General features: G+C 32.3%; 1 non-coding gene across 1 annotated transcript; it reads left to right on the plus strand.

The window, feature by feature from the left end:
• The first annotated feature begins 5,556 nt into the window (after positions 1–5,556).
• Positions 5,557–5,665, plus strand: LOC113624107 (U6 spliceosomal RNA). Its single transcript, XR_003434220.1, has one exon. It is a non-coding gene; the product is annotated as a U6 spliceosomal RNA (small nuclear RNA).
• The last annotated feature ends 7,483 nt before the right edge of the window (positions 5,666–13,148 follow it).

A 13,148-nucleotide genomic window follows, 5' to 3' on the forward strand; every position in this document is an offset into this window, starting at 1 on the left:
GACCAGATACACAGTAATCATTCAATGTATTGTTAAGTATGCGTATTTAAATACATAATAAATTGAATGACACTATTATTTAAGAAATAAAAATATAATAACATCTGAACTGGGTAACATAGTCACAAAAAAATGAATTTTAAATGTGTCTGAAACCAAAGATAAACTTAAAATAGATTTGTTGAATAAAATATGAATGAATGAGCAACTTAAAACCATAAAGAGATCTTTCTTCAAATGTTTTATGTGAGTTTGACTTTTTTAAATATCTTTCTCCTTGCCGCCAGCTTTCTATAAATATGTATTTAACTTAATATAGACCAAGTAGTTTTTAATAGTTCTTGTTAAAAAGAGATCAGTAAGCCAGGCAAAGGCTATGCTCAAACTGAAATAAGTCCTTTATCATATTAGTTGTGACATCTCTTAGGAAAGTAACTTAATGATAATTTGACCTTAAAAATAACTAGTTATGGTATTATAAAGTATGTTTTACAAAGCTGTGAGATTTACTCACATTAAAGTATTTTGAATAGATTCAACAAAGTGTGGCACAAATTTATTGTCTACTATTTTTAGTTATTTCATGTAGTTGAAGCTACTAATTTACATGTTGTCATTTTTAATACAGTTAACGCCTATTAAGATCCTTTGTTTATGACACTTCACAGTTCATTTATGGCATTGTAGCTAACTAAATTTAGGTGTGATTTTTCTTTAATTTTTATTCTTTAAAATTTACTGAAATTGTGCCAAAAGGCTATAGTTGGCAAATACACATGTAAAATGATGCTCTACATCATTTATCATCAAGAAAATTCAAATTCAAATGTCATTACATACCTACTCAAATAGCTAAAAAAAAAAAAAAAAAAAAACTTACAATACCCTTTGTTGGTACGGATATAGAGCAATAAAAGCCTTCATTCATTAAAAGATATGTGGTTCCCAGGGATTTGGGAAGAGGTTGAATAGGTCAACCCATAGAATATTTTATAAGGTGATGAGATTTTCTTTATGATACTGTAGTTGTGGATATATGATACTATGTATGTGTTGAAGCTATAGATGTAGAGTACAAAGAGTGAATCTTAATGTATTAAGTTTATATATTTGTTTATTTTTTAAGAGGTCCCAGTAAGGAATACACTCTGGCAAAAGAATCTGACTGTATCACTAATATATTAAAGAAACTGACTGGAGTAGGTTAGTGAAAAATCACCAACCTAAGTAACTTTGGACATAAGTTTAGTCTGGAAAAGTAATGTCAAAAGGAGCTCTACATAGAAATGTACTCTAATTGATAAAATTCCCATGGTGGTACAGGATAACAATTCTGATGACAGTATAGATATATACTGGGATTAAATATTAAGTAAATGGAAGGTAAATGAAGGGATCCAGGACTCTCACTGTTGAAGTAGGAAATTACAGATAAACAAGGGGGAAAACCTAGAATGACCCATGTGATAATGGAATAGATTTGGAGACATCAGTATGATCCCATGTTTAGCTTAATATAGTTGCAAATTGATATATATAATAAGATGATAGAAAGATAAATAGATATAGATAAGTAGATTTATATAGAGGTAGATAGATTGATAGATGATTAATAGATGGATAGATAGATAGATGGATGTGTATAGATATTGACAAATCTAAGAATATAGAGATATTGATAGATTTGTATCTCTATGTATCTAAAAGGAAACATGCACAGTGACTTCCTACCAAATAATGCAGTATTCAAAAGAATGAAAAGGAGTAAGTTTAAAGTGAGAAACCTGACAAACCCTACCTTACTGAAGTCATCAATGTTAATATCATTAGTGATAAGTCATGCTGATAGTATATAGCCTCATGATATGATGAAAATGAGACTTTTCGTCTGAGATTCTCTTCCCCCAAACACCCAAACAAAGTCTAATTATGAAAAAAATTGTAAATAAAGTTCCTCTGAGAGACATTTTACAAAATAGATGACCAGTATGACTTGAAAACCATCAAGGTCATCAAAAACAAGGAAAGTCTATAAAACCATCACAGCCAAGTGGAGGAGGAGTCTAGGTGGATGTGACTACTACTTGTAATATAGCATTCTGGGTAGAATCTTGGAATAGAAAAAATATTAGTTGAAAACTGAGTACATCTTTATACAACTTTAGTTAGTATATATTTTAAAGTATATTAATTAATAAATAAGTACTAATTAATATTTTATAAATATCCAAAATTTTTTAAAAGTTGAATATACAGGAGGTGTCAACAAATGTGAAAAGAAAAAAAATATTTCCCAAGAAATATCAGGAAATAGACATAAATTGTTTATGTCATATAGTATTTTAAATTTGCTATACTCTGTAACTGATATAGCTTTTTATGTATGATTGATTAGCATGTAATTAATGGAAATTGTTGTGATAAAGGAAAAGCACAAAAATACCATCTCAAAACTTATTTTTCTTTCAGAAAAGTCACAAGACTCACTACTATAGCATAAGTCAAAGACAGGGCATGAATCCTAGCAACTTGAGTGATTACATTGAATCTCCTTATTGGAAGACTGGGACAGTTATTGGATACGCTCTTTTGTAAATCTAATATTATTATATTGTAAAACTGATTATAACAAAGTTTAATGCATAAGAGAACAATTTAAAATCTTCCACATGACCATATGCCATCTTTTGTGGCAATTCATATATAAAATTTAAAGTTCTACATATTTTCTTAGAAAGTAAAATATTGCGTATATCCAAGGAACTGCAAGTTACATATTTAAATTCACTGCAGATGAATAAGAATTTATGAAGTAAAAATCAGTACTATTAGCAGTTTAAAATTCTATAGTATGTACATTTAAAACATACCAGATTTTTTCTAGAACTGTTGGAAAGTCTGGATCCACTTTTTGTTATACAAAAACAAACAAACAAAAAAAACAACTTTTTTAACCAGAGAAATAAGCAATGCAAAATAATGACAGAAATAAAATGTTGCATAATAATTTGATCACCTGCACACTGTGGTATACATATATGGAATAAGGGAATTATGGAATATATATATGAATCACAATTAGTAAGATAATTGCATAATGGCAATTTTAATAAGTTAAGGCAACTGCAACGTCCTGATTGCATTCTTACTGAAATTATATGTGTGGTTACCAATGTCAGAAAGAAGTCCATTTTTTAACCGTAAGAATTCATTTCAATCATAAGTATGCCGGAGAGATCATATTCAATTTCATTTAAGAAAATCATATTGTGTTAGAAATAAACTGAGAATAAAATATCTGAAATACTATTACTTGCTTTTCTCATCTTTGATTTTCCCTCTGTGTTTCAATAGGTGTGCTTAAATGTCTATAACATCAACTAACATTAATTAGAGTGACTGAAGATTTTATCTGATTCTCTTTCATGTGAATGGCTCAAAACTACCTCTTGTTTATTAGACCTATTACTTTGCAGCAATTTTAAAATAAACTTTAAAATTTCTCATCTAGATAATAGCATACAGCACTAAATTTCCCACTGACAAAGTTCAAGATACATTTATTAGCCAAAGTTCACCTTCCCCACTGAATGTATAAAAGCTCTTGGAGTTTGCACAATCTACTATTAATAATTCTATAAAACATCTAAAATAATATAGAATTTTTATATTCATTTTGTTCAGAAAAAGAAGTATTTTATTCCTCTCTGTTTTCTTTCCATCTGTAATTATGCTCTGAGTTAAGGATCTTGCAATATACATGAAAGTAGCCATGAATAACATCAGGAACATGGATAGTCCAATGTCAGAATTAGTGTGGATTCATAGAGGGTCTTCACTCAGATTTGTGGTATTCTTTTAATAATTCTCTGAGAAAATGAATACAGTAAATAAGTTTTTCAATTTAATTTCTATGCAGATAATCATAGATATTAAGAGAGGAAACTGTTGAAAATGCAAGTGCTACCTCAAAAAAAATATCTGGCAAATCACGTTTCTACAAAAAACATTTTCAATTACTCCATTACATTATTTTCAGGTTGCTTGGTAATTATTTGGTTATTATTATTTAGTTATCCAATTCCATTCTAATTTGTTCTGCTTTAGCTCTATTCTGCAAAAAGCATGATTATTATTTTATATGCTGCAGAGGAGGCAAATGGTATATCTTGCATCCTTGTGGATGAAAGCCAAGTGAAAACTGCACTTTTCAGTTTTCTCCACTTGCAGGTGTCTAAAAGAGACTCTTGTGAGGGCTTTCTCATGTCTTCTTGGCTCAAGAGCTTTCCTCAATTTTGATTAGTAAAATTATGCAAGGTCAAAAGAATCACATGCCATTTGCCTAGTAAATGCAAGTCTTTCTTGAAAGATGAACACATTTAAAAAACCATAAGCTCTCAAAAAGGGGTAACAATGCAAACAAAATTGACTGTTATCATTGTGTAAGACAAAGGAAGTAGTACTTATAGCAGTAAAAAATCTATTATATGATCACATACAATGTATGTGATACAATATATCACAACACAGTAAAATTCAATTCTAAAGAATGCTTTCTCCCTTTACAAGTTAGTCTTTGGTTGAAACCAAAAAGAAAGCCAATCTATGTAACTTAAGCATAAACAGAATTGTCCAAAAAATGTGATGAATTCTTGAAAGATGTCCAGGAACTGAGGTCTAGAGTACAACATTTCGCAAACAGCAAGATCTCTCTGATTAAGACGTTATTGCTGTCATCACCACTTTTGTCACTGGACACTTCTTGCTACACTGGGCACTTCTCCTTCTGCCTCTAAACTCTCAGGTCAACCAAGAAAACTATTAACATCCAACTGCCTCTGCATCTTTGTGTTACTTTCTCAGCAGTTAGCTATCAGGTAAAGTGTCCATTGCCCAAGCCTCAGTCCCATGCCTATAGGTTAAGTTACTAGAGGAGGAGAGTAGATATGTATTTCCATTTAACACATATGGTTGGAAGACTTCCCCCTAACGGGAAAGGTGTTTAGAGCTTCTCTGAATGGATATTTCTAACTAATACTATAGTCTACTGCTTTGGCTGCTGAAAAAATGCATGCATATTTTCTGCCACAAATACACTTAGAGAAATTGATGTTGACACTGTCCTGGAAGATGTTGCACAGAGAATCATTTTATTCCTTTGAATATACCAATTTATTTTGAGACAAAATAAATTTCTTTAAATTTGATCAAACAATAAGTTAACTGTTTATTGACCTTGCACTACAAAATTAATCCTCCAAGAGAGCTGAGTCAGCATTTAAAACTTTTTTTTTTTAAGTATAGTATTGGTCAAATTGGTAATATGAACATCTAAATATGTACCAAAATAAAATCAGATTAATTATAGAGATGAGATTAATTACAATGAAATATAATGAACATAATTATATAATACATACAATATAGACATTATAATCAATATATACTAAAATATAATATTATATTATATAGTGTATAATATATATAATGAAATATATTTTATGTATTATAATGAAATATTTATAGTTATATTCTATTCTTATAAAAAGTTTATATTTTAATGATAGTTTTTGTTAATATACAGTGTTTTGGAACAATACAGAGAAGATTAGCATGGCCCCTGCACAAGGATGACACGCAAATTCATGAAGCGTTCTGTATTTTTAAAAAGAATACAGTGTTCCATTTTCATAATCAGAATATATTTTCAAATGGTACTTAGATATGGTCCATTTGTATTCTGAGACTAAATGATTTCTGAAAGATCCTTCAGATGTTGTATAGCAGCTCTTATTTTAAACTCTAGCTCATTTGCTCTTAGACTTGATAGAGTAAACAAACATCCTCAGGAACTCCATGGAGAGAGAAAATAAATCATCTTCAAAATTTACTTGAATTTAAGATGTAGTTTAACATGTCTGTATACAATCTGTATTATACTGTCAATATAATCCTATAGCAAAAACTCCATAATTTAGTAGACAGAATAGATTGTTTTATCCTTTTTATAATGAAATGAAGTATATATTAATGAAAATGCATAAAACAAATGTACACTTTATGTAGTCATTATAAAGCAAACATGCAATAGTCACACAACTAAGGCAAAAAAAGTATTGCCAGTATCCAGGACGGCTGCCATATGCCACTTCCTAATCACAATTCCCTACTCCCTAAAGTTAAATATTGTCCTAATTTTTGTGGTGAACATTTCCTTGCTTCTGCTTTTTATGTTTGTGCCAATCTGAGTATATTGTAGACTCAGGAATAAGCATGTGGTAACTTTAAAGTAAGAGTTTAAATAAATGAAACTGAAAATGATAAGATGAAAACGAGTGTGCTGAAGGAAACAACAAAGTTCTGAAACTCATCGCAGGAAGATTTAAAGTTCAGAGTTCTAATTGGAATTCAAAAGAAAATTCCTCATCAGCAAGGTCAAAACTGCAGGTTTTATCCTTTCTACTCTCTGTTGTGAAGGGTTTAGGGGGAACATTTGTTTTGCTTGTTTCCTTGATTTTGAATGCTAACTTTGTGCTAAATTTCAAGCAAAGTGCTAAGAGTAGAGTTAGTCTAATATTTTAAACAATATTCAATTCAAAATAGTTGAAATATTCATGAGTCTAGAGATGAAAATGGACGATTACCTGAGAAAATCAGATAAAAGGAGAATAGAACTAAAAACTTGCATTTTACACATACTTAAATGTTGTTTACACTAAATCTGTAGTACTAAAAATGTACTTTCTCTTTCACATCTTTATCTATGTGACCTCTGTTTCAGATTGTGGAATTCAGTGGGTTTCAGTGTGTGGTCAGGGAGCCTGGCTAAAGTATTCATCTTTTACGTGACGTCTTAAGTTGGAGAATATTTAGCCAGGTTCCATTTCTTCTTCCCACACTATTGCATAGATTCACAGATTGAAAATTTGCTCTTCAAAATCTCTATTTGGACTCTGACATACTTAACTTTCCCATTTCTTGTCCTCATCTTGAAAGGGGAGTTCTTGCTCTCTTGTTTAATTCCAAGGTGGTGTGATAAATGCAGATCTATGACTTTAATCTGCTCGCACAGAAATTGGGAGATCACATTTCAAGCATATTGAAAAATTGAATTAATAAAGTATTTGTTTGTATAGCCCTTTGGCCTCATGATTTGATAGAGCTTTAAAAGTGTTACTTGAAGGGATAGTAAGCTTTAGATAATCCTGCCAGAAAGAATTATGCAATGATTAAAATTCACCAATATATGCTTGCAACACTGCTGGATTTCTTCTTTCTCCTCTTTGAAGGGCAAAAAGGAAAGCTGTAAAGCCAAACAAAAGGAAATAAACATCATAGCAGATAATGTTTCCTAGTATTTTTTTAAAAACTTTGGTCCAGCAAATAGAAATGACAACTTCTCTTTAAAACTTACAATGCGGCTTTGTTGAACTGCTCCCCCTGTCAACCTGACTCTTGGGGAGCATTATATTAACATAGTATCTTTCTAGACTGACCTAGTGTCTACACTTTGACTATGTGCTTTATACTTATCCATCAAAATTAGATTAAGCATTCTTTCCACCAAAAGCAGCTGATTTCCCTGACCACTTCAGGCTAGAGTTAGATATTCTTTCTAATCAGACCCTTGTAAGAGTTCAACTGGGGATTAGAGATTAATATGGGACAAGAGTTCATATATGTAATTCAATAGCCAACCTGCAAGTCCAACTCTCTCTATGCCCTTTATAAATAGTAGCCTCTTGGCCATTTCCCCTGCTTGTGGGTACACATTAATAGTACATTTGTTCTTAAGAAAACTGACACAAGCAGAGGATTATGCATGCCCTGCATGTGGCCTCCAGTCTATCAGGCAAAACTTTCTGGAATCATAAGTACCCAAAGAAAGGTTTAGAAGGAGAGATGCTAGCAGGACACATCTCGTTGGCCCAGCAGGCTCCCAGCCATGGGGGTGGGTATTGCTGGAGAAAAGCCAGCAATCTTGCATAGGTTCAAGCTTATCTTGCCTAGGTCTAAAGACAGTATGCCATACTATTTTCTCTCTGAAGGTGAAGTCTGTGTCTTATCATATTTATATCCCCAGTGTTATTTGGTACTCAAGAAATTTGTTTTGTGTTGAATGTTATTATTGTTGAATGAGGAAGTTCAAATGCAGAGACATAATGTAATTGTGACTAAGGCCATTATAGATAGTGAATGTCAAAAACAGTTCAAGTTCAGACTTCAAAATGAAAATCTTCTGCTTCCAAAGTCCTTAGTTATTGTTTCATACCGATTCCTTTATAGTCAAGTATATAAAAGGAGAACTGTAAGAAGTGTTAAGCCACTAGAGGCCTGATGTGTTATAGAATACCAACTGAAGGAAAGGTTAAAGTAGCCTGTGATGATGACATACCATTTTATGGAGAAAGTATGATTAGGACAGAATTTTTCAAGTCTGACCATGATTTATTTAGTTAAGAATGTAAAGAAAATGATAAAAATGGAAAAGAACAACCAGCTCCTTATTGTGTTTACCTCATTCATCTGTAATAAAGATAAAAAGACATTTTTAAAGTAAATTTCAGCTCAAAAGAAAAGGAGTCAACATTTACTTAAGATAATAAAAAAATGTCATAAATTTTTGCTGAATTAAATTGTATCTCCACAACTTTCTCAACTACAGGAACATAGGTAAATTGAAATGTTTACAAATTACTTTGAAGACAAAGTCTCAGGTGAACCTATTCAAAGCAATACATTTAAAATACATTTCTCTCCCCAAAATCAGAATTCCATCTAGCAAAATAAATCTTTTTAAGATCTCATCCTCATGTTAAGGGAAATATTTGCAATGGATATCTATGAACTGGGGTTAAAATTATTTCTCCTCCTTCCTCTCTTTCTCTCTCGTTTAGTTGGACAAAAGCCACAAGCAAATCATGGTGCCAACCACAGAATTTTTTTCAAATTATTGTGAAAAAAATACCATTCTGTAGAGACAAGGGGTCTGCTGAAGTGTTTAACAGAGCAGGATTTAATGGGAAAAAGAAAGGATGATTCTTCTCTCCTATGATAAGTTTTATTTGTCCCAATTTACAGCAGCAAGAGAGGAAAAGATGTCCCTTATATGCAAATAAACTATCCAGGTGCAGAGTGTGCATGCAAAGAGATAAGCTGGGTAGTGGCTGAGTAATTACAGTAATTCAGGATATATAAATATATCCTGTGGACCAAAGAAACATAAATAGGTATAGCGGACATGGTACAATTAAGAAAATATGCCTTTAGATTAAATGGCAGTACACATTTCAAAGGACTTAGCTGCTGTCAGGACAAAATCAAGGATAATGTGCTCATTTGAACAACTTTTTAACCATATTTCAAAGTCAAGTGTAAACTAAAGCCAAGTTATGTAGGCTGATTATCTAAGGTGGAAAAACCATACAATGCTCCATTCTAAGAATGATTTTATATGAACAAATAATAAATTATGGAATTGTTGCCTATTTCCTTTAATTTCTTTGAGAGATAGTAATGAACTCCTCAAGCATCCTTGATGAGAATAAATTTCAGAAACAATGTAGTGAGGAAGAGCATCTCATTTTCTGAGGCACTACACTATACTGTCTGGCAATTAGTAAGCTACTTCTGCAAAGTTAATGTTAAAGTGGTGGGCTAAATGGACAGTTAAACCTCTTGCTTTTCAAACCTTTAGTTCTGTGCTAATTCCTAAGGTTATGGTCAATTATTAGAGTATATTTGATTTTTTTTAAAAATTGTAATTTAAACCAAATGCATATTCTAATATGGATTCCCTAGAAATATATTTTTTAATTAATTTATTTTTTATTTTCTTATTTTTGGCTGTGTTGGGTCTTTGCTTCTGCACGTGGGCTTTCTCTATTTGCTGTGAGCGGGGGCTACTCTTCGTTGCGGTGCTCGGGCTTCTCGTTGAGGTGACTTGTTGCAGAGTACAGGCTCTAGGCGCACGGGCTTCAGTAGTTGTGGCACGTGGGTTCAGTAGTTGTGGCTCACGGGCTCTAGAGTGCAGGCTCAGTAGTTGTGGTGCACGGGCTTAGTTGCTTCGCAGCATGTGGGATCTTCCCACACCGGGGCTCGAACCTGTGTGCTCTGCATTGGCAGATAGATTCTTAAACACTGTGCCACTAGGGAAGTCCCTAGAAATATTTCTATTTAGTGTTGTAGTAAAATTTTATGAGCTTAAATATATTATTCTTCAAATTAGAACCTGGAGATAAACTACATTCTGATTTCTTTGATATACAAAGTGATAGACAGTACTTCTCCCACAGCACTCTAACATAGGGTCTTACAAATGCCCAAACAATGAATATGCCAAGCCTTCTGCAGCAGATATATAGGGGAAACTCATTTAGAAAGAATCATCAGCACATGCTCAGGATCCCTTTTGCTCCATCACACTAAGGAACAGTATACAGTGATATGGCAAGGCAGGATCTCTGAATCAGGGAGAATGATCATGACTGTAAGTCTGTGAGATGTTTAAGCTGAATTATTAACAAAACAGTTGTCTCTTTCCTGCTGTGACTAGTGTCTAGGTTATAACATCACTATGATGTGGTAGAAGCTACACAATAACTTTCTTTTCCCAGTTTGCTATCTGTGGTTTGGAAAGCATTAGCTCCTCTCCTGGAATAAACAATGTATTGCTGCCTAATCCTAATTGTGAACTGGAATTTATTGTTGTGGTCAATTTCTATGAAACCTTGTAGGGCGACTCATTTGATGGGAGTCCAGTCAGTAGATTTTCAATCTTGAATAAGCAGAACTTTAGCCTTATATGGTCATCATCACCAACAGCATTTAGGATGTTACAAATCTCTGTATGTCTAGTAATAATACTGGAAAAGGGTAAAAAAGTCAAGCATATGGTCATTTCCTTCAAGGAACACCCCATAATTGCATAAAAAATAAGTACATAGGAAACAACTTAGCACTGACAATCAGAACATTTTGGGGGAATGAGCAACAGAAAAAGGAAATGTGAACATTTCTCAAGTTATGAATAGGGTTTAGAAGAATCGGCAAATTAATAAATATTAATTAATGTAATCTTTTTCCTGTAAAGGAAAAGTACAAGCAGTACTGTGCTAGAGCCAGCTCATGTTGGCTCATGGGACCCAATTGTTAAATTTTCACGTAGCTTAAAATCAGCTATAATGGGAGAATCTATATCATGGGACTCAACAAATCCTAAAAGTCAGGGTTTCCCCTTCATCTCCCTGAGAACTAATTAGTAAATATTTAACAACACATTCCTGAATACAAGCCAAAGAGGGAATTTCCTGTAATCGATGCTGGGAATCATCAGTTCCTCTTTAATTCTCAATCTTCATTCAGCAATTGCAAAGTTTATGAAATGATCTATGCAAATTTGATAGACTGAGAAGTAATTAGGGTTCCCTTCAATAAATCTAGAATATTCTTTGATTAAAATGTATGCATATCCCAAACTGTAAGATGAGATATGATGTTTGCATGGAATAGAAACATCCTACTTCATAGCACACTAGGTTAAAATAATTGTGATTTTTAACATAAATATATATTGATCATCATTACACAGGATGCAGTTTTTGATGTCTTTTGTATAGTAATGGTATGTTATGTGCTTTTCAGCCAAAATGGAGTGTTAAGAAATTTATAACCAGTCAGATATTAGATCCAACTTAATTTTAAACTGAGTTTTTAGACTTTCTTTAAAGTTCTCTAACATTTCCAGTCCACACATGAGGGGTTGATACGACCTGTGAAATTTCAGAGTGATAGCCTACTTTCAGTTGGTGTTGCTGCCGATCTTGCCAAGTGGTACATCCACTGACTCAGCAGAGAGACTGACAGCTAAGTATACAGTTGTCAGACTTATTATATCTTCAACTAGGCAGAGCAGAGTTTGAGGCAGGGAGAAACTAACAAGATTTGCCTAATCCACTGTAGTTCAGGCCTCTCAGTCGTGCAAAGTAGATTCATATTTTAATTGACCATGATTTACTCAAAGGGACTTTTAGAATTTTGTCTCCTTTTAACAAATTTTCCAAAGTCACTTTGAAATATTTACATAGTACTGATGATGTTGTCTAATATTCATAATGATCACACTTTGAGCTATCAATTATAATCTGGGTACTTACTGTGGAAAATATTCTGGTCCACATGTCATTTATGATAAACAAGGAGAAAGAATTTGTGTTTAAAACCCACTAACACTTTGAGATGTGTTACTGATTATATTAAGATCTGGAAAATGAAGTGAATGATAAAGAGAAATTTTTAAAATATTCATTGTAAGATATTAATTGGGTCTATTTCTTCAAATCATCTAGTAATAATTGTTCCATTAAAATCATTTTAGTTATAATTTCACCATAGAAGTAATGTATAGGAGATAATATTCCTACACATCCATAAAAATTCTGATTTTTCTTCAATTTCAAGCTGAAACTCTAATTCCCCTTCAGTTTGTTTATTCCTTTCAGAATCAGCTTTAGTCAATATTTATGGGACAATAAATCATGATCTCTGTGCTCTGTTTAGTCACAGAGGTTTATGCATTGGGTTATCATACATCTGGGTTTCCTGTGACAGTCCAGTATATGCCTGACTTCCTATCATGATGATAAATAGCCACCTTTCACTCTCACTCCATTTTGGATGATAAATTATATGATCACCCCATATAAAATGGGCTCTCACATGTACTTTTTCACTTTATGTGGTAGTACATTTCAAATTTATTTTCCTGATCCAAGATCTAAGTCAGGAACTGGAAAACAATTACTCAGCAATGTATGAAGGATCATATTACACTTACTTATAAAATAGTAAATAATAATAATCAAGAGAAAACTCATAATTATTTATTAAAACAGCAAGTTATAATAGTTTTTGTTTTTCAAAATAATTTCAAGCAGAAAAAGTCAGTCTAAAAATATGCAACTACATTATTAAAACACACACACACAAAGTTGTGTCCAGCTCAAAACTAAGACATGAGAGTTTTCTAGTTGCTGATTTTATATATAGGATTTTAAAATTCATATGTAATTGCTGCAATATTTAATCAAAATTTGACAAAGCAATGTTGATACTTGTCTTAATTTTATACGCTGGAATGGATATCTTTC

This window comes from Aethalodelphis obliquidens, unplaced genomic scaffold (genome assembly GCF_003676395.1).
Source record: "Aethalodelphis obliquidens isolate GAN/ISIS:26980383/991018 unplaced genomic scaffold, ASM367639v1 scaffold1, whole genome shotgun sequence".
In the NCBI taxonomy this organism is placed as follows: Eukaryota; Metazoa; Chordata; class Mammalia; order Artiodactyla; family Delphinidae; genus Aethalodelphis; species Aethalodelphis obliquidens.